General features: G+C 38.5%; 1 pseudogene; it reads left to right on the forward strand.

Annotated features, from left to right (window-relative positions):
• The first annotated feature begins 21,594 nt into the window (after positions 1–21,594).
• LOC114619778 lies at positions 21,595–22,111 on the forward strand (annotated as a pseudogene).
• The last annotated feature ends 4,924 nt before the right edge of the window (positions 22,112–27,035 follow it).

The following is a 27,035-nucleotide window of genomic DNA, read 5'->3' on the forward strand; positions in this document are numbered from 1 at the left end:
TGAAAGCAACAAACAGCATTGATACCAGTGCTATTTTATCTTCTGAAGACTGCATTAAGGAGGTACATTGAAGGGATACAGCTAGGCTGAATAGGTGTTGACCTGATACCAACTTTACCTAGGGGTGACAGCAAAGTTTCAAATGGGGGAATCATAGATAGGCCTTAATTCACAGCCTAAGAGCTGCCTCAGGAGAGAGGAACAAGGTTTGGAAGAATTAGGGAAGGTAAGAAAGCAAGGTTCTGAGGATTAACTATTGGTAGCTGCCACTGTACTTCCTAAAGAAGGAGATGAAGAATTAGAAGTTGAATATGAGAGAAATAAAGGGTTTCAGAAAAGCAGTTGTTCCCTGTCCAGGAGACATCAGCAAAAGGGAAGGAAAATTGATATAAGCTATGTCAGAGCTCTCCTAGGAACCGGAGGAAATCACTAGACGTCCTGCTTTGACTCTGGCTCCTACTGAAGAAATCTTCAGTTATATGGTTATTGCCTGTGTTTAGTGCACCAATCTGTCCATGTCTGTCAAAACTGACCGTTTTATTTTAAATCTGTGTTTTAAATTCATTATTTGTATGACTACTGTTCTATGTTTCATGTTTAAAAGAAGAAATGGTTAAAACCTTATCTCCTGGCTATCCACCCTTTGGTTTAGTTTAACTTGATTAAAAGGCAGTCTTAATGTTCACAGCAGAAACTGACAAGTTACCCTGTACTCTAGCTAGGAGTCAAGCACAGCTGGAGAAGCCTTTCCAGGAGCTGATTTTTTGTATAAGCTGCTCTTAAAGGGGTCAGCAGCTCTTTGGCTTCTATGATAAGGAAGCAAATGACTGTTTTCCTAGAAAAACCTCTGTGACAATGTTTATTGGGTTCAGCTGGTGACAAGGTGCTAATCTTTTGAAATTACAGCTAGAAAAATAAGAACATTTTGTTTGGTTTACATGTATAAGATGTGTATCTACTTCATTTTTGTTTCTGACTAGTTTTTAAAGTATAAATATATTCTGCATGTCTTGGCTATAGATTATTGGCTTATAAATTATTGAGTATGATTAAAATTTGTAACATTGGTAACAGAAAGTTGGCTTAAAACTGGTAAATTGCTGGGCAGTGGTGGTGCACACCTTTAATCCCAGAACTTGGGAGGCAGAGACAGGTGGATTTCTGAGTTCGGGGCCAGCATGGTGTATAGAGTGAGTTGCAGGACAGCCAGAGCTACACAGAGAAACCTTGTCTCAAAAAGCAAAACAAAACAAAATAAAACAAAGCAAAACAACGAAAAACCCCCGATAACTCAGGGTTGGAGTCATTCAGAAACTAGACTTGTAAAGGAAAGGATTTAAAGCAATGTCTCTTTAATGAGGTATTAAAAGCTGCACTGTCATGTATTCACAAATAAGAATTGGCAGCCTAAAACTTGGCATGGGGGTGATTTACGTGGTGTTTTTGGAGAAGTTAGATTGTTTGGAGGTTGAGATTTTCCTTTTATAGTTGTGGTTGTGGTCTGGTGTTGCAACGGAAACTTAAAAATATAGTTAAACTGCCAGTGTTCCTTAAGCTTCAGTTTGCAGTTCAATTAATTGTAGGCTAGGAATTTTTGACTCACCCATGTTTGTAGTTAAAAAGAGGTGGGAGCAGTTGGAGATGAATAAAAAAGTGAAAAACAGCTGTAGCACAGTGCAGGCCTGCTGCTTCTTTTACAGAAGCTTTATTGGATGTTTTAAATGTGGATGTTTGAGTCATTTTAGAAATGATTGTTCCAGGAACAAAGGCACTAGCAGACTATCTTAGGGCCAGATTAAGAACAGTTACATTTGAGTTAATGCAAAGCTCAGAGTGGGCTCAGCAGAAGCTTGTGTGGTATTTCTTTTGTTTTGGCTATCCTGACTAGTTCCTAGAAGATCCTAGACAGGTGTTTTCCACATTTTGTTTATTGTCTTGCTTGTTCCTTGGGGAAGTGAGGTTAGCCTCAGAGGGCAAGGAACTTACAACCTGCAGCTTTCCTCCAGACCAGGAGTTAATAGATAATGATTATGTGGGAGAAATTAAAATTATGCCTGTTTCTCCCATGACATTATAGCTGGTCCTGCTAACAAAGAATTGCTCAAAGAGTAAGAAAGAACAAAGTGGCTTTAGTTCCTTTGGTGTGTACTGGGCTCAATCTATTACTAGTATGAAACCTAACCTTAAAGTACTAATTGAAGAAAAAAGTTTTGAAGGATTAATAGACGCTGATTTACTCACTCACTTCAAAGAGATTGGTTATTCCCTTAATCCAAAACAAAGTTCAAACTCAAGATTTATGAAAGGTTAATTAAATTAGGAACTTGTGAGGCAGTGCAACCTGGCCTGTCTGCTTCAGCTGCAATTCCGTGAAATGCATAAAGAATTATTATGGATTTGGAGAATTGTTTTTATACTGTTCTATTTGCATCCTGTATACTGTGGGAGGCTTGCATTTAGTGTTTCTGCTTGTAATTTTAAAGAAACTATGATGTGACATCATTGGAAACTTTTGCTACAAGGAAAGGCTAATAGCCCTACATTATATAAAAAAATGTGTTTCTGTTATACTATAAGAGGTTAAGACTTTGAATCCTTCAGTGTATATTGTTCATCATATGAGTATTTTATTAACTGATCCTTCTGAAGGAGTTTTACTGCAAGCCTTTGCTCTTATACGACGAGCTTTAAAACTATGGGGAGTACTTGTTGCTCCAGAAAAGACTCCAAGGCAATATATTTTTCAATATTTGGGAACTCATTTATATCCTAAACAGATTGTGGCACAGAAAATTCCAGTAAGGAAAGATAGCTGAGGCAGAAGAGACGATACAGTGGATAAGAGCATGGACTGCTCTTCCAGAGATTCTGAGTTCAATTTCCAGCAAATACATGGTGGCTCACAACCATCTGTAATGGGATCTAGTGCCCTCTTCTGGCTTTTAATGATTTTTAAAAGTTGTTAGAAGATATTAGGTGGCTAAGACCTCTCCTTAAGTTTGCCACAAGAGAACTTAAACCTCTGTTTGATATTCTTAAGGGGAATGCAAATCCTAATTCCCCTGGACAATTAATTGATGAGGGACAAATATCTTTGCAGAAAATAAGGGAGCTTTTAGCCAACAACGGATACATCACACAGACTAATCAATCGTTGGTTGTCCCACAGCAGTTCTTTGGCAAAAGGGGCAATTAATGCGGATTCATCTTTCTTCATCTGCAAGTAAACTTTGAACATCCTATTATGAAACTGCTTTTATGTTAATACAGAATTGTAGGATAAAATCATGAAAGTATTTTGGGAAAAATATCTTAAGAGTCTGATGAAATGTTTATTCCTTATTTCAAACAGCAAGTAAATTGGTTATTACAGAATACTGATATTTGACCCAGTGCATGGCAAACTTTTTAGGCAAATTTGATAATCATTACCCAAAAGACAAGTTGTTACACTTTTCCTCTATGAATGCTTTTATATTTCCTGTAAATTTACGCATCTAATGGGAAGGCAATATATATAATTGGATCACATGTTCATTATCTCGAGTTTCCCACTACTTCTGCACAAATAATTGAATTACATGGAGTTTTTGAAATGTTGAAACATCAAGCTTTTAATTTTTATACTGAGAGCCAATATATAGCTCATGGTTTACTGTTGGGAGCCGAGAAAGGTGCTGGCAAAGTCCGCCATCGCTAGGTGGCGCTGTCAGCCATAATTCTTCCTAGTAAACAAATAAACTGCGCATGTGCCATGGTAAAGCCCGCCAAAGCTAAGCCCATCCCACGGCGTTTGGCGCGCTACGAGTAAGCAGCCAATGAGAGGTGATTACACCGCTCTAGGGTATAAAACAGTGCCTTTCTCCATCTTTTTCGTCTTCTGCCACCATTTTGGTTTAGGGAAATAAACGTGTTTCTACGGAAGGATTCTGGGGTGTGTGTGTGTGTGTGCGTATGTTTTTGCCGGCGAGACACTACACGCGCGCGCGCCTCACATTTGGTGCCAAAAAACCCGGGAGAATTTACCATCGCCGGCACTGTTTCAGAAGACCCCCCGCTTGCCATCCACGCGTGGAGGAATCCAGAACCGTAGGACGGGGTAACGTTCTCTGAAAGATATGTTTCGATTTGATTTGATTCACTTCCCTCCCCAGTTGGCAGGAACGTTAGAGGCTCTCGCCATGATGCTAGCAGCATCACTTTTCTTACTCCTGGTTTTCGTGAGGGTTCGGAGAATAGTACAAATCAGCATGTCAGAAACAGAGACAGGAAAGAAGCGCTTAGGAATTCAGAAAGAAAAAGGAAGAAAAAGTATATTTAAGGAAAAAGGCCCTTCCAAAGACACACAGTCCAAGGAAGTGAGAGATGAGAGAAAAAACGCTCTTGGGAGAGACGGGAGAACAGGAAGCCTCAGAAAGAGATCTCTTTATCCGGTAAAGGAAGTGCTGGGGCGTGATGCCTCTGAGTCGGAGGGGATAACTTCCTCAGAGGACTCAGATGAAGAAATAGGTAAACAGTTACCGCCGCAAAATCTAAAGCAGAGGAAAACGAGAGATAGAAGCCGGACGGCCTCTCGGCCTGTAGCGCCCTCCCAACCTAATGTTCCCGGCGCACTTCCGCCTCATGTGGACGGACGCGGCTCAAGCTCCTTCCTTTCAGAGGAAGACAAAAGAAAAATGTTACAAGATTTTCCAGTGTTTGAGGACGCGGGAGGAGGCCGTGTCCACGCGCCTGTAGAGTATGCTTCTATCAAAGAATTTGCTGAATCGGTTAACAAATATGGAGTTGATGCTAATTTTACAATTATGCAGCTTGAGAGATTTGCCACTATGGCAATGACTCCGAATGATTGGCAGAACACAGTAAAAGCTGCCCTCCCTAATATGGGACAGTATATGGAATGGAAGGCCTTGTGGCACGACGCTTCTCAATCACAGGCAAAGGCCAACGCTAATGCAGAGGGCAACCAGAGACAGTGGACTTTCGAATTATTAACAGGGCAAGGACAGTATGTTGCTGACCAGACTAACTATGATTGGGGAGCATATGGCCAGATTTCCGCCGCCGCAATTAAGGCATGGAAGGCCCTCTCGAAAAGGGGCGAGGCTGGAGGAAATTTAACAAAAATATTACAAGCCTCCCAGGAGTCCTTCTCAGAATTTGTTGCTAGAATGACAGAAGCAGCAGGCAAAATTTTCGGAGACCCAGAGCAAGTCAAGCCATTGATCGAGCAATTAGTATATGAAAATGCCTCACCAGAATGTAAGGCAGCTATTACCCCTAGGAGAAACAAAGGGCTGACAGATTGGATAAAGGTCTGCCGAGGTCTTGGAGGCCCACTGACTAACGCCGGCCTGGCAGCAGCTATCCTACAGGGCCAGAGCCGCTCAGGTCCTGGCGGCCGTAAAGTATGTTATAATTGTGGTAAACAGGGTCATTTGAAACGAGAATGTCGTACTCCTATACAAAAGAAAACCCCTGGGTTATGTACTAAATGCAGGAAGGGATATCATTGGGCCAATGAATGTCGCTCAGTTAAGGACATTCAGGGAAGGATTATTCAACATGATCCCTCCCCTATAGAAAGAGATGAAAATATTTCAAAAAACGAATATCCGGGCCCAATGTCTCAGGGCCCCAAAAAATATGGGACACAAGCCTACAACCGGGGGAGATCTCTAACTGCAGAGCTACTAGAGGGTCCGCAGGGTTGGACCTCCGCTCTATCTCCCAATTCTTATTAATGCCACATGAGGGTGTGCAACCTATCCCGGTTGATTTTAAAGGTCCCTTGCCTGAGGGAAGCGTTGGCCTCATTCTAGGCCGATCCTCTCTTACCCTGAAGGGGCTTGTGGTTCATCCTGGTGTTATAGACCAAGATTATACAGGAGAACTTCAAGTTCTCTGTTCTTGCCCACAAGGCATATTTTCTATCTCCCCTGGAGATAGGATTGCTCAATTGGTTATTCTTCCAAGTTTACATAATTGTTTTCCATCCACCGGGGCGCCAAGAGGTGCCAATAGGTTCGGTTCTTCAGGAACTGACTTTGCTCATTTAGTAGTGGATCTCAAAACCAGACCCACTTTACAATTAACAATAGAAGGGAAGAGCTTTACAGGAATTTTAGACACAGGAGCTGATAAAAGTATTATTTCCTCTAACTGGTGGCCAAAAACGTGGCCTGTTACACAGTCATCCCATTCCTTACAAGGGTTGGGATATGAGGCCAACCCCACCGTCAGTTCATGCTCCTTGACTTGGAAGACGCCAGAGGGTCAGACAGGAAGCTTTATACCTTATGTGCTTCCTCTCCCCGTTAACCTCTGGGGAAGAGACATTTTACAAGACCTGGGACTGACACTAACTAATGAGTACTCTCAACAAGCTATTAATATTATGAAAAGAATGGGATATAAGGAAGGAAAAGGCCTTGGCAGAAAGGAACAAGGAAGGTTAAACCCAATTTCACAAGAAAGTAATACAGGGAGACAAGGTCTGGGTTTTCCCTAGTTGCCACTGAGGGCTCCTTGCCCATACCCTGGCTTACAGAGGAAGCCGTGTGGGTTCCTCAGTGGCCCCTATCCTCTGAGAAATTGGAAGCTGCTACAAGGCTGATTGAGGAACAGGCACAGCTTGGTCATTTAGAACCTTCTACTTCTCCTTGGAATACCCCTATCTTTGTTATAAAAAAGAAATCAGGAAAATGGAGACTTCTCCATGATCTAAGGGCCATTAATAAACAAATGCAGCTGTTTGGCTCAGTGCAACAAGGCCTGCCTCTGCTCTCTGCTTTACCTAAGCAGTGGAGGATAATAATTATAGACATTAGGGATTGCTTTTTCTCCATTCCCCTACACCCGCAAGATAGGCAAAGATTTGCGTTCACCTTACCTGCTGTTAATCACCTTGAACCAGATAAAAGATATCAGTGGACAGTTTTGCCTCAAGGCATGGCCAATAGTCCTACTATGTGTCAGCTGTATGTACAAATGGCCCTTGAACCTGTTAAGAAACAATTTCCTTCTCTACTCTTGATTCATTTTATGGACGATATTTTAATATGCCATAAAGAGTTGACCATTTTGCAGAACTCATATCCTTTATTAATTGCTACATTAAGACAGTGGGGTCTGCATATTGCCACAGAGAAGGTTCAAATTTCAGAAATTGGTTCCTTTTTAGGAACAGTTATTTACCCTGAGAAAATAGTTCCTCAAAAATTAGAAATTCGCAGAGATCATTTACATACCTTAAATGATTTTCAAAAGTTATTAGGTGATATAAATTGGTTAAGACCATTTTTGAAAATTCCCTCTGCTGAATTAAAACCTTTGTTTGACATTCTGGAAGGAGATTCCCATATTTCCTCACCAAGAGCGTTAACACCGGCTGCAAACCATGCCCTGCGATTGGTGGAGGATGCCTTGCAGGAAGCTCAGCTAAAACGCATTGATGAGACCAAAACTTTTAATCTGTGTGTCTTTAAAACCAGACATTTACCAACTGCCGTATTATGGCAGGATGGGCCCTTATTATGGATTCATCCTAATGCATCTCCTGCAAAGATTATTGAATGGTATCCAGATGCGGTTGCTCAGCTTGCCTTACGGGGATTAAAAGCAGCTGTCACTCATTTTGGAAGGGAGCCTAAAGTTTTAATAGTGCCGTATACTGCACATCAAGTTCAAATATTAACTGCTACCTCTGATGTTTGGGCTGTGTTGGTCACCTCCTTTAATGGTCAAATAGATAATCACTACCCTAAACATCCCATTTTACAGTTTGCCTTAACTCAAGCTATTGTATTTCCACAGGTCTTATCTCAAAAGCCGCTCCCGGAAGGAGTGGTTGTTTACACAGATGGGTCAAAGACAGGTGTGGGTGCTTATGTAATTGATAATAAGGTCACTGCCAAACAATATCATGAGACCTCACCTCAAGTTGTGGAATGTTTGGTAGTTCTGGAGGTTCTTGAAACCTTTCCAGGCCCTTTAAATATTGTTTCAGATTCCTTTTATGTCGTAAATGCAGTTAAAGCCTTAGAAGTGGCTGGGCTAATTAGACCATCTAGTAGACTCGTAAAAGTTTTTCAAAAGATTCGATTCGCCTTAGTTAACAGGAGATTCCCGGTTTTTATTACACATATCAGGGCTCACTCAGGTCTACCAGGCCCAATGTCTCATGGGAATGACCTAGCGGATCGAGCCACAAAATTGGTTGCTATCGCCTTATCTTCCAAATTAGATTTGGCCAAGGATTTTCATAAAATCTTTCATGTGACAGCAGAGACGTTACGTCGTCTGTTTGAGATAACTAGAAAGGAAGCTAGAGATATAGTTACTCAATGTCAGAATTGCTGTCAATTTTTACCAGTGCCTCATGTAGGAATTAATCCACGAGGAATTCGGCCACTACAGATTTGGCAAATGGATGTTACTGACATCCCAACCTTTGGCAAATTACGATATTTACATGTTTCCATTGACACTTATTCTGGAATTATATTTGCTTCTCCGTTGACCGGAGAAAAGGCAGCACATGTTATTCAACACTGCCTTGAGGCATGGAGTGCCTGGGGGAAGCCTAGAATTCTTAAGACGGACAATGGGCCATCGTACACTTCTCAAAAGTTTAGACAGTTTTGTCGCCAAATGGAGGTAACCCATCTGACAGGCCTCCCTTATAACCCTCAAGGACAAGGCATCATAGAACGGGCTCATCGCACTCTTAAGTCTTATCTAATAAAACAAAAGGGAGGAGTCGAGGAGACTCTACCCTCAGTGCCACGAGTCACCGTTTCTATAGCACTTTTTACCCTCAATATTTTAAACCTGGACAGTCAGGGCCACTCAGCTGCTGACCGTCACTGTTTAGAGCCTGAGAGGCCGAAAGAGATGGTGAAATGGAAGGATATTTTGACCGGACAATGGAAGGGCCCAGATATTGTTTTATTAAGAGCCAGGGGAGCGGTCTGTGTGTTTCCACAGGAAGAAGACAATCCGTTTTGGCTACCAGAGCGGCTGACGAGGCGACTCTCGATACTGGAAGGTGACACCCAGACAGACCCTCCAGGCTCTGATGATAGCCCTTGTGCTGATCCAAGGGATACAGGTTCCTAGTATTTTTGTTTATTTTATCAAATTCCACCTTTAAGAATTGTACCAATAAAACCTGCTGGATGTCCCAGTGTTGGAATTCTAAAGATTCACTCTCACTATGGTTGCCAGAGTCACGCGATGTGTTCCCATCCCCGTGGAGACTCCTTCCACTCTGTCATTACTTAGACAAAAAAGAGATTTTGGTATAACTACAGCCATAGTGACGACGATATTAATTAGTGCCGTTACCGCCACTGCCACTGAGAATGCTGTGTCAACTTCTGTTCAGGTGGACACTACACCCAATTGTCAGCCACGGTGGCAGAGACTGTTAACCTTCAAAACCTCCGCCAGTACCCAACTAAAAGGCGGGCTAATGATCCTTAATCAACGCCTTGATTTAGTGAGAGAGAGATTGGATATCCTCTTTCAACTAGCCCAATTGAGATGTGAGAGAAAACTGGATACACTTTACATCACCAGTGTACAGTATAAAAACTTTACTAGTGTAACTAATCTGTCCAGAAAATTGTTTCAGTATCTTACAGGAAACTGCTCAGAAAACTTCAGTGAGACACTCAGAAAATTGAGAGCAGCTGTGGTGAACATCAACTCGACGCGCGTGGATCTGTCCCTGACTGAGGGACTGTCCTCCTGAAATTCTTCAGCTTTCTTCTTTTCTTTTCCTTTTCTTCCCTTTTTTAAGTGGGTGGGAGTAGGCCTGTTTGGTATACCCTAAGTTGTGGATTAGTATTCATCCTTGGTTGGTTGCAAACTCAGAGCTCAACAAAATCTTGACAAGGCTATTTTTGCACAGGCGCTTCCAAAGTACTAGGGGCTTCCCCTGCAGTGTGGTTATCACTGCCTCAATTATAAGCAGTCTCCCCCTCACGAGTGGTGGTGCTAAATGTTAGGCCATCAGCGTTGCACCCCAGAAGATTTGCCCATTACACTGGGTCAGTGAGGAGTCTTGGCCTGGTTGATCCTTGTCTGTATAGCTGTGGTACCTGAATTTTGAGACAAACAGCCCTTGCACCCCTAGGAGATAACTCCATTGCACAGGGATGGGTGTTTGCATCTCTTTCTGTTCCCCTTAGCCCTTGCACCCAGAGGACTCGTTTCCATTGCACCTGGTAGGGTAAGGGAGACTGCCTTAAACTGTTGGTTCTTGAACGCTTATTCCCCCAAGATGGAATTCGCTCGATCGGCCTGAGGTTTGAGTCATAACCGGTACCACACTAGACAGGCCAAGAACAGCCAGTTAGATAACTCCATCCTTTTGTCTCCAGGCCGGCTGCCAATTGGTCCCAACGACGGGAATAAGCTGATCTCATATGCCAGAGGTACACCACGAATGGTGATATTACCCCGTGACAGGCATTACGAGTGACCACTACCTGGGGCGCACATTCTGAGAATGCCAGGTGTGGGTGCGCGACCCTCGTAGCCTAGCCAGAGAGCTCACCGTTCTTTGGTGCTGGCTGTGGAGAAATGTCAGTCAGCCTAGACACGGGACATTGGCCAGTGCCTGTTTAACAAATCAAAAAAGAAATAGCCAGTAGACAGATTCCTCAGCCGCTGCACCCTAGGGCTTCTGGTATAGGCACCCTGTAAAGCCTCAAACATTTGAGCACCACCCTCTGAGAGACTCAGACCCGCTGTGAGACCCCCAAATATGGGAGTTATGTAACCTTCCCAGAGACCCCTACCACCCTTTGTTTTTAAAACAAAAAAGGGGCAGATGTTGGGAGCCGCGACAGGTGCTGGCAAAGTCCGCCATCGCTAGGTGGCACTGTCAGCCATAATTCTTCCTAGTAAACAAATAAACTGCGCATGTGCCATGGTAAAGCCCGCCAAAGCTAAGCCCATCCCACGGCGTTTGGCGCGCTACGAGTAAGCAGCCAATGAGAGGTGATTACACCGCTCTAGGGTATAAAACAGTGCCTTTCTCCATCTTTTTCGTCTTCTGCCACCATTTTGGTTTAGGGAAATAAACGTGTTTCTACGGAAGGATTCTAGTGTGTGTGTGTGTGTGTGTGTGTGTGTGTGTGTGTGTATGTTTTTGCCGGCGAGACACTACACGCGCGCGCCTCACAGTTTACATTTGTTTGAAATTGTTCCTTTTTTAGATACTGCTGATTCTCAAATTTTACAGTTATTTATACAAATACAACTTAATTTAAGAAACACATATTTTTCCTAAATTTATAGGACATTTAAGAGCTCATACTGGAGTTACTGGACCCCAAGGCAATGCCACAGCAGATTTGTATACCAGGAATATTATAGGCCTTACAAGAACAATTGGTCATACAATCTCATTCTTTTACCATCAAAATAGTAATAGCTTGAGACAACAATTTGGTATTTCTAGAAAATATACATGTCAATTGTATAAGCTTGTTCTCATTGTCCTCAATTTGTTCATAATGGCATTAATCCTTGAGGACTTATATCTAATCAATTATAGCTAATGGATGGTACTCATTTCTGATTTTGGAAAATTAAAATATGTACATGTGACTTCACACTTTTCAGGCTTTCTAGTTGCAAATGCTTTAAGAAGAGAAGGAACTAAAGTTATAATTGGTTATTGCCTCCATTATTTTTTCTATGCTTGGTGTTCCATATCAGATTAAGACAGATAATGGAACTGGCTATTGCAGTCAGGCATTTGAGATGTTTTGCTGACAATTTAATATTACCCATATTACTGAGATTCCTCATAATCCTCAAGGACAAAGTATTGTGAAACATGTATTCTGGAACTTTAAAATAACATTTTCAAAAACAAAAGAGGGGGAGTTATACCCTCCAAAGTCACCAAAAGCACAACTTGCTATTGTCTTGTTTCTTTTAAATTTTTTGCAGACTGATGCTAAAGGTCAGTCTGCAGTGGATCACCACTGGCATCCAGTCACTTCCAGCTTATATGCCATGGTCAAAACAGGGTGTTGACCCTGTTTTAATTTGGAGCTAAGGTTATGTCTGTATTTTTTACAAAAATAAAATGGAACTTGATGGCTGTTGAAAGATTGGCCCATCAAGTGGACACAGATCATGAGCCTAATGATTATGATACCAATGATAAAGACAGCTCAAAATCTCTATCAGCCTGCTGAGTTAACCTGGAGTGTAGCCTCCACTCTTACTATAGAGCAAGTGTTTTTGTTTTTGTTTTTTTAATCAATACTGATTTTGTATTTTATCCTTGCCAATCAGCAGCTAGATTAGATACAGGGACATTCCCACTTACAACTTTAATTTCTACACTGCTTGAACCATTAGTTATAATCTTGTTTCTTTGAACCATTGGACCTTGTATTTTAAACAGATTGGTTGCCTTCATACAGGATTGCTTTTAGCAAGCACAGTTATTTACCATGACAGTTATACATAGCTATGAAGAAATGGATTGAGTGAATTTCCTTTGGTCTGAATTTATATGTAGCTTTGGAATGTATGAGAAAGAGTGTGCTATAGATGGCCAGTAGTTAGAGATGAGTTAGATTGTTCTTGAGCTTCTTTCAACCTAAGACAAAGACAAAGATGAATGTTGCTATGTTTGTTCTCCTTAATGGGTAAGAATGAGCAATATAGTCACCGACCTAAGCCAGACAAGGTTGTCTGGCTACTCTGCCCTAGACAGGATTATGGAGAACAAGTAAATCTTTTGCCCCATCAAGCTACTGGTATTGCTTATCTTTAAAAACATAAAAAGGGAGAATTGTGCCCTCCTCCAGCCTTTAGCAGGCTGAATAAGACCATGTATACCACAATAGACTTTGCCACAATAGGACCCAGGAGGAATCATCTACCCTAGCTGCATGAACAACTTCCTTTAGGAACTTAGGAGAATAGACTGCCCACTGAGCTTGCCTTGCAACATAATCCAACTGAAACAAAGGATGAGTTCCTGGGTTTCTCCTATATATACAAAGTGCTGAATATTAAACTTTGAGCCTTGATCAGAAACTTTGTCTTGGCTCCATGCTTCTCTTGCCCCCTGTCTCCTTTTCATTTCTAGCCTTCCTTTCAGGTAAATCCAGTTAGTTCATGGTTATTGGGCAGCTACAATTAATAATTAAACTTTTAAGGATACCAGTCATATTTGATTAGGGTTGAATTCTGAAAGTTGAATTTTAATTTAGTTTATTCATATTTGAGGCATTAGATTTTATCACCAAAATTTTAATTTGAGAATGACATAATTCTGTTCAGAATATCCTCAGTAGGTTGGTTTTGAAGGAAATGTTCAAATTTGCCATTTTCGCATCTCTTCATAGATAGTGAAAATATCAAAATATTGCACTATATGCAATCATTGCCGTATACGTAGAAGTAAGTGAGAATTTTCTCTTCAGTAAAATTAGTGTTATTGTTTTTAATTATTCGTATATGTGTTTAAAAAATAACAGTATAACTGCTTCCATGCTGAACCATCTATGTAGCCCTGATGTTCTTAGTTTTATCCATGGTCAATTTAAGGTACTGCCTCAACTTATAAGCAACACAATAAACTGATATAACATAAAATATTCACATCCTATGACATAAAATCATTTCAAGCTTGTTATAATTTTACTGTCCCTTAAAGTTCTTTCTTTTACCAAATAATCTGTACACAGATTTGGAAAGGATAACACTTGATAATTTCCTGATGCCTAATCATATTTAGGAGCTAAATTCCTGTAACTCAAGATTTACTTTTTCAAAAGGATATTCTTTGTTATATCATTTCCCAACAAAAAATTTCATAGCTCTGTTAAATTAAAAAAAAAAAAACAAAGAAAGGATAATTACATTTTAACTACAATAAATGGGTACTTAAAATAACTCTAAAGATTATATGTATTTCTCAGCTGTTAATAGTTTAGTAACTTTTTAATGAAAGTATGCTGCACATTTATAAAAGCAAACAAATGGCGAGTTTGCAGTCCAATTAATTTTTACTAAATAATATACTAAACTGACCAAAACTTCAAGGAAAATGGAATCAGTTCTCTCTATTGCTTTCTCTAACCAATATATTTGAACTGAGGCAAATCTTCACTTGTACTATTGCAAGTTTTCTTTATGAATCCCTGTGCTTTATCTCTAATTGAGTTTAATGTCATCAATATTTTAACTTTATTTTTGATCATTCACTCAAAGATTTGCTTGTGAAATCATTCACACTATAATACAAAACTAATGTTTTTATAGTATTTCACTTACTAAACTAACTTACATTTGTCTATTATATTTATTTCTATTTCTGGGTGATATTTGGGCTAGTTCCATGGTTTATCTATTCTTACATTAACAAATTCTCCGATTATGATTAATTTTCTGTTTTTCTGTGTTCTGGTACAAATATATATGTATGTTGGTTATCAGCTCACTAATATAACTTCTTTTTTTTTCTATCTTTTTTTTTTCTATCTTTTTTTTTTTTGGTTTTTCGAGACAGGGTTTCTCTGTGTAGCCTTGGCTGTCCTGGAACTCACTCCGTAGACCAGGCTAGCCTCGAACTCAGAAATCCGCCTGCCTCTGCCTCCCAAGTGCTGGGATTAAAGGCGTGCGCCACCACCGCCCGGCACTAATATAACTTCTATGCAATAATATATTCATAGAATGGCTGTTAGTATTTTCTGCTAAGAACTTTGAAGTGTAATTATACCACTTGTACTTTCTCCCTTGGGGTGTTCATCTTTGAATGCTACCATTACTATTCTGAAAATGTTTAATAGCTACAATGTGAGTTACCTGGATAGTATGCATATATTACTTAAATAAGTGAGTAAGTCCTCTGATGAATCCAAAATTCAAAGTCATGCCACCCTACTTGTGGAAAATGGGTTACCCAATATATTGATCCACAAAATAACTGAAAATCTTTCATATGTCACATCTGTTAATCATTACTTGGGAATATTATTTAGTTTTTATTATGAACATTATATATGATTAGACTCAACTAATGATATATGTTTTACAATTTGAAATTGGCATAAATATGATGACTTAATTATCACATCTCAAAAAATTCTGTTTAATGTTGTTTTCTGATGGTGCTTAAAATGACATTTTTAAAAATTTGTCATTTATTATCTGCAAATTGCTTACTAATAGACAACTAGCTTCCACCAAAGTAAAACAAAAATAATACCAAACAGTACTGAAACTAATAGCTGAGACAGCCCAATCTTTCTGTACCTGTGTATCTAATATGTCCACCAGAATATTTAAAAAATGTCTTCATTTATTATTTTCATTTATTTGATAATTACAAAACTAATAAGAATTGGTATTCATTAGATCTTGGCTTTTGAAGAAAGTTGAATCTTTGTTATAGTCTCATTATCACCAAGATTTTTATCTATAATAAAATAATATTTCTCTTTGCAGGGAGAGCTTTATTTTTTGAATATATATATATATATATATATATATATATATATGATTTCCAGAAGCCTGCTAGTCAGTCAATTTATGAACTATGACTTGGGAAATGAGGATGATTAAAGAAAGGCAGAAAGAAGATACAAGAGACAGAATATAGGAGGGATGGATGCTGGTCAATACTATTACATCTGTGTGTGTATTTTCTCTGTGTCTTTTAAAGGCAAGCAAAAGAAAGCATGAACAATTCTAGGAAATTAAAAAATGACCAGAAATGCTTATGTGTTGAATTTATGGTATGCAGTATCTACATTTGACTAAGCCCATTTCATTCAGGCTTTGACAGTCTCTCAAGGAAGTAAATGTAATTGGAGCTCATGTGTAAGTGGAGGAACTTTGCAGGATATAACTCATGTCCTAATTAAAAATAAAGAAAGATGTTGACACACTCAATCATGATTAATAACAAGCAATAAGTCAGTCAAAGTTAACTTCAGATTTCCTCCCGACATGTCTATTTTATCTATATAAGTCAAAGCTTTCTTAGGTATTGGTGCAGAAAGACTGTCCCTGTCTTAGGCTTCCCATCAAGAAATGTAGACTTTACCCATCATTTGTACATGAATCCTAGTATTCATGTCCTGTCTTAGGTTGATGCACCTCTGAGAGAATCTTACTTGTCTTTTTCTTTTCCTTCTCTTTTTCCTTAACCTTCTCCTTTTCGGTCTCCTCCTCCTCCTCCTCCTCCTCCTCCTCCTCCTCCTCCTCCTCCTCCTTCTGCTTCTCTATAATAGCCACACACTCTATCAGTCATGGAGCAGAAAGTTGTGCCTGTCTTATGTAGTCGTACAAAAACATAGCTCTTACCCATCATTGGCTCACGAATAAGTTTATATTTATGGCCTGTCTTATGTTGAGAAGGTTTTCAAAACACTATTTATTTTTTATTTATGTTTGTTTGTTTGTTGTTTTAAATCTATTTATTTTGTTATTTATTTATTTATTCATTATAAACTCCAAATTTTATTCCCCTCCCAGTCCACCCTCTGACTATTCCACATCCCATACGTCCCCCCACTCCCGGTCTTCATTAGGATGTCTCCATGAGGGTGAGCCCATGCCCACATCTCCTACTCAACTGGAACTCTAAATTCCCTGGGGCCTTCAGTCTCTTGAGGGTTAGGTGTATCTTCTCTAACTAAACCCTGACCCAGCAGTCCTCTGCTACATTTGTGTTGGGGCTTCATATCAGCTGGTTTATGCTGCCTGGTTGGTGTTCCAGTGTTTGAGAGATCTCAGGAGTCAAGGTTAATTGAGACTGATGGTCCTACTATGAGGTTGCCCTTCTTCTCAGCTTCTTCCAGCTTTGCCCTAATTCAACCACAGCTGTCAGCATTTTCTGTTAATTGGTGGCATGTAAATATCAGTATCTGACTCTTTCAGCTTCTTGTTGGGTCTTTTGGAGGATAGTCATGATAGGTCCCTTTTTGTGAGCACTCCATAGCCTCACTAATAGTGTCAAGCCTTGGGACCTCCGCTTGAACTGAATACCACTTTGGAACTGTCACTGAACCTTCACACAATCTTGCCTGTCATTGACTACCAACTTCTGCTAGATAAGATATTGGACCTGGAACTTACGTAACTCTGCTTTGACAACTGTAAAAGCTCTAATGATTTCTTTCAGAAGAATAGGTAATAGACTTGGCATAAAAATTATCATAAAGCCAAGTCTTGTTACACCCAAAAAGTGAAATGTATACAACTACCATGAAACAAATTTGGCCTGTAACTTCTTTAGAATATCATTTGCAAAGCTAGCATTGACAAAAGGCAATGGCTTTGCATTTTGTAAACTCACATCTTTATACACAGCTAATAAATCTAAATAACTGTTAGTATTATGTCTTATGCCTTTTTATTCTGAACCAATTATCTTGACTTATTACACATTTTTGGAGTAATACAAATTCATAAATATCAAGCGAGACATTCTGAATAACATCTCACTTTTTTTTCCTTGTACCTCATCTCCCATGATCTCCAGTATGTTATATAATATGCCAATTCTTTGTTCTAGCCATCAGTACAAATCCTCTTGGATACTCAGGGCATTGGTTACATTTTCTGCATTTTCTACATCTTCTGCAAAAAAGTTGCAAGAAAATGCAGCTTTCTGTACCTCTTGTGCTAAAGCTAATGCAGAAGTAGTAGCACTGGCTATAATCATTATAAGAGCAACAATACCAGCAATGATCTGCCCAAACATACATTTGTTCCAGGCCAGAGCATAATCCAATTCTACCAATATTTATAAGCCTTTTTGAAAATACCAGGATTCAGAAATATTTACAGGAATGATAATAAAAGCTAACTGACAATACGGAACTTTGCAATAGAATTCAAGAAGAAATAGAAACATTGAGAAGTATCCAAGCTTAAATGAATACAGAATTGTGAAACACCAATTCAGCTAAAAAATTCAAGAGAAAGCCTTAGATGTACAATGAACTAAGCAGACAATAGAATGTTAGTACTCAAGATTGTTCAAGAGATTCCAAAGTAATATAGTTTATTTCTGTTGCTATTGGTATCTCCCAGAGGTTAAAGATTACTTACTACTATTTCAACTGCATACGGTTCAAACTTAGGAGCCAGCAAAGCTGCAGTTGGTATTACTAAATGTGGGGAATGATTACCTCAGGCGTGGGTGTGGGCATGGATATGGGTTCTTGAATCTTGTTGGGCTGTTGTGATTCCCATGGCTCTAGTTTGGAGCCTGGAGCTTGGGAGTCTTGACTGAGTTCACTCCATGTACGGCACTGGGGTGGACGCTACAGGGCTCTGGCCTATGGGAGGAGTTCTCACTCAGTCTGAAGTTCCACAGGGGAGCAGAGCTCTTGAATTGTGGATCCACGATCAAGGAGGTGGCCAAAGACTGACTAGTCTCAAGCCCTTGGGCTCTCAGTCACCACTGAGAGGCCACAGAAGGACCAAGACTGAGGGCATGTGGGCATGACCAGACAGCCAAGAGAAATGAGGGGGGAGAGAAGAAAGAGAACCCCCTGCAGTGCCCTGTGTGAGAGACTCGGTTACTGTACTGGCTTAGCAGACTTGGCGGCCAGGATAGCTTGCTTGAAGAAGCAAGTCCCCGTGGCTGGAATGCAGAGAGGTGTTCTAGGTGGGAAGTTAGGCACAGTGGCTGTGGCTACAGTGGCTCAGCATTAAAGGCCTTCTCCGCGTATTCCCATGGCAGGCCCCAAAGACACGTGAAAGTCCATGGTTCCAAAAGGGTAAATTTTCATGGCAGATGGTAAATGGATCTCGATGCACTCCTGTGAAACTTGGGGCAGACCTGAGTTAAATAGGAAGGGAGAAGAGGGAAGGGTCTGGGGAAGAATACATAATTGGCTCTGCCTTCTGGCCTTCAGGTATTTCATCAGAATGTAAATCTCTCTAGAGCCTGAGGCCTGTAGTCATGCCCTCTACCTGTGCTCTTTGGGAGGGGCTGCATTGCCCTATGTGACTGAACAGTGCAGGTCAATGGAGTTCCACACCAAGTGTTAGAAGCCTGAATTCTGGGAGAGCAGTGTAATAAATGTCTGTCCCTTGCAGGGTCTCTGGGCTACTTCCAGCCAGTGCTTCAACCAAAAACCAAGACCCCTTTCACGGCCCTATAACTAAATGTCCTTCTTGAGGACTAGCTTTCATGGTGCTGAAAGTACCATGAAAGCTTCTATTGGAGAGAAAGCAACCAATGAACTTACCATGATTTGATACCTATTACACACAATTATTAACTCTAATGGCATAATAGTGACACAAATATGTTTATAGAAGCCAGAAGCTTTCTAAATAATCTATATCCTACTCAAGAAGAGGGAAACAATGTCTGATACCTGATAAGTTAACTACCAGGGGTTAGAGAATGACGAATCTTGGAGGGCAACTGGTGCCATCTACTTTGCTAATGTATCAGAGTTCATTATAATCTTCCACACAGTTATCCTTATACCCACAGAAGAGTACACTCTTCATCCCTTAGCAAAACAAACAAACAAAAACAACAAAAAACCAAAATGAAACAAACAAACAAACAAAAAACTAACAAACAAAAGCTTTCCTTTTCAACAGAGATTCTTTCAGAGAAATGGAACCAATCTAAATGCAGAAAACAAGAGAATATACTGTGCCCAATACTAACTGATGCATCAATAATACACCTCAGGCCGAGGGAACATTGCAGAGACGCCATAAAACTACTTTAGTAGCCAGAGAAATATAAATTTGGTGTGATATTATTTCTACTAGAAATAAAATAAAGATAACACAGTGAAGTTTCATCAATGTGGGTGCCTAAACAAGATCTGAACAATAGAAACACCAAGTAACCTAGATAAGGAACTATGGTCCACTGCAGAATGCTAAGAGTGGAAGAAATGGTCTTCCTGGGAAAAAGCCTCCAGTTTGTTATCCAATAAAATGTGATCAAACACAAGATCATACACATGTATAAACATTATGGGATGAAGATATATGACTATAATTAAGAATATTTATTCATATATATTAAATATATATTAGATATACAATATACTCACCTAATATGTATATATATATATTTAATTTATATATATAGTTTCTTAAAAGGCTGTTGACGGCCAGTTTGTGATAGACCTAGGGTAGGTGAATAGGAAGTGTTAGAAGGTGAAAACGTAATGGCAGAAAATATGTAAACTGTAGTTTAAAAATTATTTTAAATACTATAAACTTAAAAAGATCTTGGGCCTTTTTGCTGTTGCATTAATTGAAGGTCAGTTTGACTCCTAGTGATTTGCTTTAAAAGATTGTTACTACAGATCTGAAACAGTTGTAACTCAAGATACCTTTCAGACTTAAAATAAATAGGCCCATTTAAGGCTCTTTACTAATGTACCAACTTTCCATTTTGTCCCTACATCTTTCTCTCCTGGCTGACAAGAACCTTAAAAATCATTTCCAGGAGTGTGAGCTCTGGGAAAATATTAGCTAACAGTTTCATATTCTTTTGTAGAAGGCAGAATTTAAGACACATATGGTTGAATGGGTAGTGTAGATTCTCCACATCCCTCTAAGAATTTTCTTTTAGATATCACCTCACTAGAACACTATTACATAAACTCCACAACCTCATACTCCTAGTATCTTTGTCCATTTTTCCTTTTATTTTTAAGGAAATTGTTGAACTTTTAAAGAATATGTTTTGTGATCTTAAATTTCTAAAATTCCCCTTATGCTTAATTTGTTGGATAGATTTCTAGTTTTCTTCCCATGTCTCAGGAATTATGATACAATCCTTGGTCTTTTCCAGTGTCTACTAATTATTACATTGAAAAGCTTTCTAATTGTTCATAGTAAGAAGGCAAGAAATGAAATTTTATGTATTTAAAGATAGTATCTATTTAAAATTGTTTTATATATATAAGAAAATGGCATATATTTTGTAGAGGAATTTTAATCGAGCAACATGGCTGCTCTGGCAAGGGTTCACATTCAAAAGCTTAGATCTGTGTGATTGGACTAGGTTGTGCTGTCGAGATGAACTCTGGATTGCATCAGAGACTCCAAGATGTTAGAGATGATACAACTGTAGGATAACTGTAAAGAAATGCTGCTTATCTCAATAGAGGAGTTAGAATGCAGACTGAAGGAGAGCTGAAAGGATTTGTGGCACCATGAGGAGAGCAACAATACCAACCAACCACAGCTCCCAGGGTCTAAACCACCAGCCTGGGAGCACTTAGGGAGGGATCCAGCGCTTCAGTTGAATATGTAAGAGTGGAGGGCCCTGCTGGGCATAGGTGGAAGAAGAGAACCTTGACCTCATGAAGGCTGGATGCCCCAGGGGGTGGGAATTTTGAGGATGGGGAGGTGGGAGTGGGGGTGTAGATAGAGGTTACATCCACAGAGAAGAAGGAGGAGGGGTGAGGAGATTGGGGGTTCCTGGGTGGGTGGGGATGGGGTAAGGGGACAACATAGGAAATGTAAATAAACCATCCAATAAAAAAAAACAAAAAAACAAAACAAAACAAAACAAAAAAAAACAAAGTGAAAACAGTCCAGCATGCAGCCATGTCCAATCCTGGGTTGCAGCTGGTGGTGCAGTGCTTCCTCAGCTTCCCTTACTTCCCCATCTCGGGAGTGCTGTTCAGGAATATCTTGCCCCTCTTAAAAGATCTGGACTCCTTCAGAGCTTCCATCTGCCTCCTGGCTAGTCACATGAAGTCTACTCACAGCAGCAAGATTGACTTCCTGATTGGCATTTTCCTAGCTCAGGAGCTGAGTGTGGGCTCTGTGCTCATTCAGAAATGTATTGGGTCAGCCTCCTATGCTCTGGAGTATGGGAAGGCTGAGCTGGATGGAAATCCAGAAAGATGCCTTAGAACCCTCACAGAAAGTAATCCATGTGGATGATCTTCTGGCCACTAGTGGAACCATGTGTGAGGCCTATAAGCTGCTAGGCCAGCTACAGGCTGAGGTGGTGGAGTATGTGAGCCTGGAGGAGTTGACCTCCCTGAAGGGCAAGGAGAAGCTAGGACTTGTACCATTCTTCTCTCTCCTGCAGTATGAGCGAGGAACTGGCAGGTAGCCACATCCCTGGTCCCAGCAGCATCAGTAACTAACTGCACAGTGGCTCAGCCCCGGTCAACTAAGTCACCTTTGTAAGCTACCAGCTGCCCTTTTGTTAATGTATCCACTCCTTTCGTTGGTCAGCCAGTTGCCATGCCTGGATTCTTGTATTTTCAATACATGCCAAACCCTGGAGTAGAGCAGAGCTGTGCTGCTGGAGGTCAATAAATGGCTTTGATTAAAAAGAAGAAAAGAAAAGAAATAAAGAAAAAGTAAGAAAAAGTAAGAATAAAAGAGACAAAGGAGAAAGTGTTTTGCAAGCAACAAAACAGAATGGAATTGGCTATCTGAAGAGCAGTCTGACATTTGACATGCAGATGTAGACTTTGGAGTTTTCCCAGCTGTTTTTGAGTCTTACTTTGGTTTAGTATTTCCTTACTATTCTCCCCTTTCTTCATTTTGGAAGAATAATGTATAATTTATGTTATTGTATATTGGAAGCATGTGAACCTTTTAAAAAAATAGGGAATTGCAGTAAAGAGATTGTAATAATCTCATAGCAGACTTTGAACTTGAATTTGTGAAAATTGTTGAGCTTCTGATAGTCCACTCTGGAACTTACAAAGTTGTACTAAATACATTTTGCATATTGTTAAGGCTACAAGCCATTAGGGGCCAGGGAGTGGAATGTGGTGATTTGAATAGTTGTGTTTTCCATAGACTCATGTATGTGAATGATTGGCCCATATAGAGTGACACTTAGAAAGTACGGCCTTGCTATATTAGGTATAGACTTGTTGGAGATAGTGTGTTATTACATAGCCATGGCTTGAGGTCTTATATATGCTTAAGTTATGCTCAGTGTGGCACAGTCTCCTTCTGCTACCTATGGATCAAGATATATAATTCTCAGGTCTTTCTTCAGCATCATGTCTGCCTGGATGCTGTCATGTTTCCTACCATGATGAAAATGGACTGAATCTCTGAAATTTTAAACAAGACCCAATTAAGTGTTTTTCCTTGTAGCCTTTGCCATGCTACATTTTCACAGGAATGAAACCCAGACTAATACAATCTTGATGACTGAATACATTTTGGAGTGATATAACAATCATAAATGCATTTAAAACTAATAATCATTTAAACTGTACTTTGATAAAGTTTAAAAATGTATAAGTTAGAGCTTGAAAACAGTAAAGCAGTATTTAGCAGATATGTCTAACTAAGTAGTTGAGTGTCGGTCTCAGACTCTCTTTACTATTTAAATTAAAATCTCAGCTGAGAAAAAAGGAGTTGTTAATTAACAAATGGTAATGAATCATAGCAAGTTTTCAAAAATCACCAGTCTACCTTTACTTTAAAAATTAAAAGGTACCCTGAAGAGAAATTATTGCAGGTCTGGACAATCTCTTTATAAACAGACTATCTACAGAGTTCATTTACTTTCTCGGCAGTCACAAAATAAATACTTGGGGATTTTATAAGACATGCTCATTTAAGGAAAAAGAAACAGACATGGATAAAATAATAGAGAAGTCTTCTATGTTTGAAACCTTCAGAATGAGCCAATACAGTTATCTGGTGTGAAGATTTTTCCACTGAAAACATATACAGCAAAAACTAAAAAGGTTTCTTTTGACTGTATTTGCCCATTAAGTAAGATTCCTTTTTCACTTAAAACAGAAAATAACCAAAAAAGAAGTCCTGAATGGCAGATAAGAAAGACAAAATTTGCCATGCCTGTCCAGTTAAATTTAAGGCTTACTCAACAAGAGAAAACGATGCCTACTACTGGACACCTTACCAGATTCCTGGGGATGGTGAGGTCAAGGATCTTAGAAAAATAATGCAAGTATATTACTGCATCATCACAATCTCTCACTACATTCTAAATATTACAATTATACTCACAGGTAAGTGTAGCTATGAGACATGATTAATGATGCTTTCCTTTACAGTAAATAAAGGCTAATAAAGAAAAAACATACCTGCATACAAAACAGAGGTCTACATTTACTAGGGAATCCCATCAGTGATTGATACATCTATATTACAAATCCTGCATCTATGGCTCATGGAACATGAAGGAAGAGGTAGCCAGAATGATTGAATGAACAAGAATATTAGGAAATCTATGGTGAAACAGTCTCTTAAAAATTTAGTTGCATGAACACGGCTAGAGTGAAGTCAATGTCAACATATATGCTAACATGGAATGGGAAAAGTTTTTTTTTTTTATCTTTAGACAAAGAACTACGAAGCAACTATTATCTGTTAGGTGAAAGAGTTAATCTGTTAGTGTGAAAATCGGCAAGAAAGTATATGTGCACATATATGTATTATATGTATTTATGTATCAAATATAATCACAGCTAAAAAGGATGTCAACTTGAGAGTGAGGATTCATAGAAGAACTCTAAGGAATTTAGCTGTGATTGGCTGGAGGGAGAAAAGATAAAAAGTTGTATAATAATTCTTTATCATACATTTCAAATAAGTAAGTTAATATATATATGTATATATATGTATATATATATACATATATATATATATATATATATGAGATATTTTTATTTTGCATTTTGATTTGCTTGAAGCTTTTTCCATTTTCTTTTTTTAAATCTTTTCTCTCATTTCACTTTGTTAATTGTTTCTGTCACAGAGAGTTTAAAGGCAGCAAACTTTTCTGATTTCACATATTCCTGTCTAGAAAGTAATTTTTATAGAAAAAACTACAATTTGAGTTTTACCTATGTCTGGTATGAGTAAAGATTTTATTTCTCTCTGTACAAAAGATTTATGCTTTGGTAGTTTGAAATCATTTTGGATTTAAGATGAACAAATTACTTTCAAAGTGTAAACATAAATAGAGATATTGCAAAAGATATGGCTGAATTATACTTTGATAAGGAGATAAAAATAAGAAGTTAAATAATTTTCACCAAGACAATAAAGAAAATCTTGCTCATATATGCAAAGATAAAAGCCCATATGAGGCCACAGTAAAAAAAAAAAAAAAAAAAAAAGAAATTATCAGCATACCACGAATACTACAGTACTTTAGTTTTCTGTGAAATAAAGTGAAAGGACTCATGACATATTAAATATGCAGGCATTTTAAGTTGTTAATCTGTCACCGAAAAAATAGAAGAAAATTAATTTATGTCATTTAAGCAAGCGAGAGTATGTGTTTTGAGATGGTGACTTGTATAGCCTAATTCATAAATCTATTTGACCTTCATTTTCAAAGACTAATGATCAAAAAAATTCAATTTGTAGTCATAGGATTACAGTAATTGAATAGGAATTATATGAAGTCTGAAATAATGATATGCACTTATAATATCTGCCTTTATAACATAGAAATAGAAATGGTAGAAGTTCAAGATCATTCTAGGCTGCACAGGAAGTATAAGTCCAACCTGGCTTCTGTAAGTTCTTTATACCAGTAGAGCTTTGAATTCATCTTGGAGAGCTTTAAAGAAAAAAAAAAAGGATAGAGGTAAGTGAATAGGGAAACAATTTATGTTCGAAGTTTTAAGGGAGATATTGTCAAAAGGCATACAGAACTAAAATCAATCAACTACAGGCCACCATGGAATGTTGAGGGGCAAAAATCTGCCACAGTAGAGAGGATACTGACTTGTTTTATAATGCTAAATGGTCAGCCCTGAAACCGTGCACACATGTAACATTAAAGACTGAGGAGTTTCTGTGTGTGTGTGTGTGTGTGTGTGTAATTATGAACATATATTAATAGGTAATGGTAGTAAATATTTGTTTTTTGTATTTGATATAATAATTAAAATAATCAACATTGTTATATGTAACTGTTAATTCAAAGATTTATGCCTTGAATTTTGTAAATCTGAATGATAAGTTAGTTTTAAAAATTTTATGATTAGTTTAAGTTAGAGAGATATTAAAATTATCATACTAGAGTGGACCATATTTTTCCATGCAAAACAAACTCACAAAGAAAATAGGTTTCATAAAACATTTTTCCAAATAAAAGATTCATATTGTACTTTGATTAATCCAGCTTAAAATATGCTAGGCCTACTGACCACTCAATGACTGTAGTGATACTGTAGCTCTCAGAATTTGCTGAGGTATTCCCCCTGAATTTCTGACAGTAGTACAAAAATGTCAATTATACTTCCCCACACTGAATTCCGCTCTTATTTCCAATTAGAAAACATATGTATATGTGTATGTGTATGCGTATGTGTATGTATATGTATATATTTTACTTTTTCAAAACAACAGTTGGCAACTAGAGCTGGCATAAATGTTATATTTGTACTTCCTTTGGAATTTTGATTTGATGTGATTTCACAGCTGAATGGTTGGATCTTTACAGTTAGGGCATGCTACTTTTTCACACACTGTAGCAACATGAACCACTGGACCTTTTGGAGAATATAATATATGACATTTTGTTTATGCTATATAGTTGTTTAATCATAGTACATCACAAGGGAGAAAAACTCCAGGATAACATCCAGGCATTTTAGGGCTCAAGGAGCAAATTCCTGACATGAAAGCTGATGGTTTTTTGCTGATTCAAATGTAGTTAGGAGTTTCCAAGAATTTCTATTTTTGTTTGTTTGTTTGTTTTTTTAAATTTTACAGTTGTCTATGTGGAGGGAACAACAGATGGATTAACATATATTTAACTAGTCTTTAAATTCATCTCATAAAACTTTTGTTCTCTAAACACAACTTTAATAGTTTATAGAAATCCTGCATTTTCCTAAAATGCTATAGATTAAATAAACAGTGTAATATACATTGAAAGTGTTTCACTGTAAACTGAGTCCTAATGACTTATCTTTGTAATACGAGAATAAAATATATTTAAATACTCATCAGAAAATCTGGTATTTCTAGTAGATAATGATTAACACAGAAATCCACACTCACCAAGATACTCATAACAT

This window comes from Grammomys surdaster, unplaced genomic scaffold (assembly GCF_004785775.1).
Source record: "Grammomys surdaster isolate TR1022 unplaced genomic scaffold, NIH_TR_1.0 165, whole genome shotgun sequence".
In the NCBI taxonomy this organism is placed as follows: domain Eukaryota; kingdom Metazoa; phylum Chordata; class Mammalia; order Rodentia; family Muridae; genus Grammomys; species Grammomys surdaster.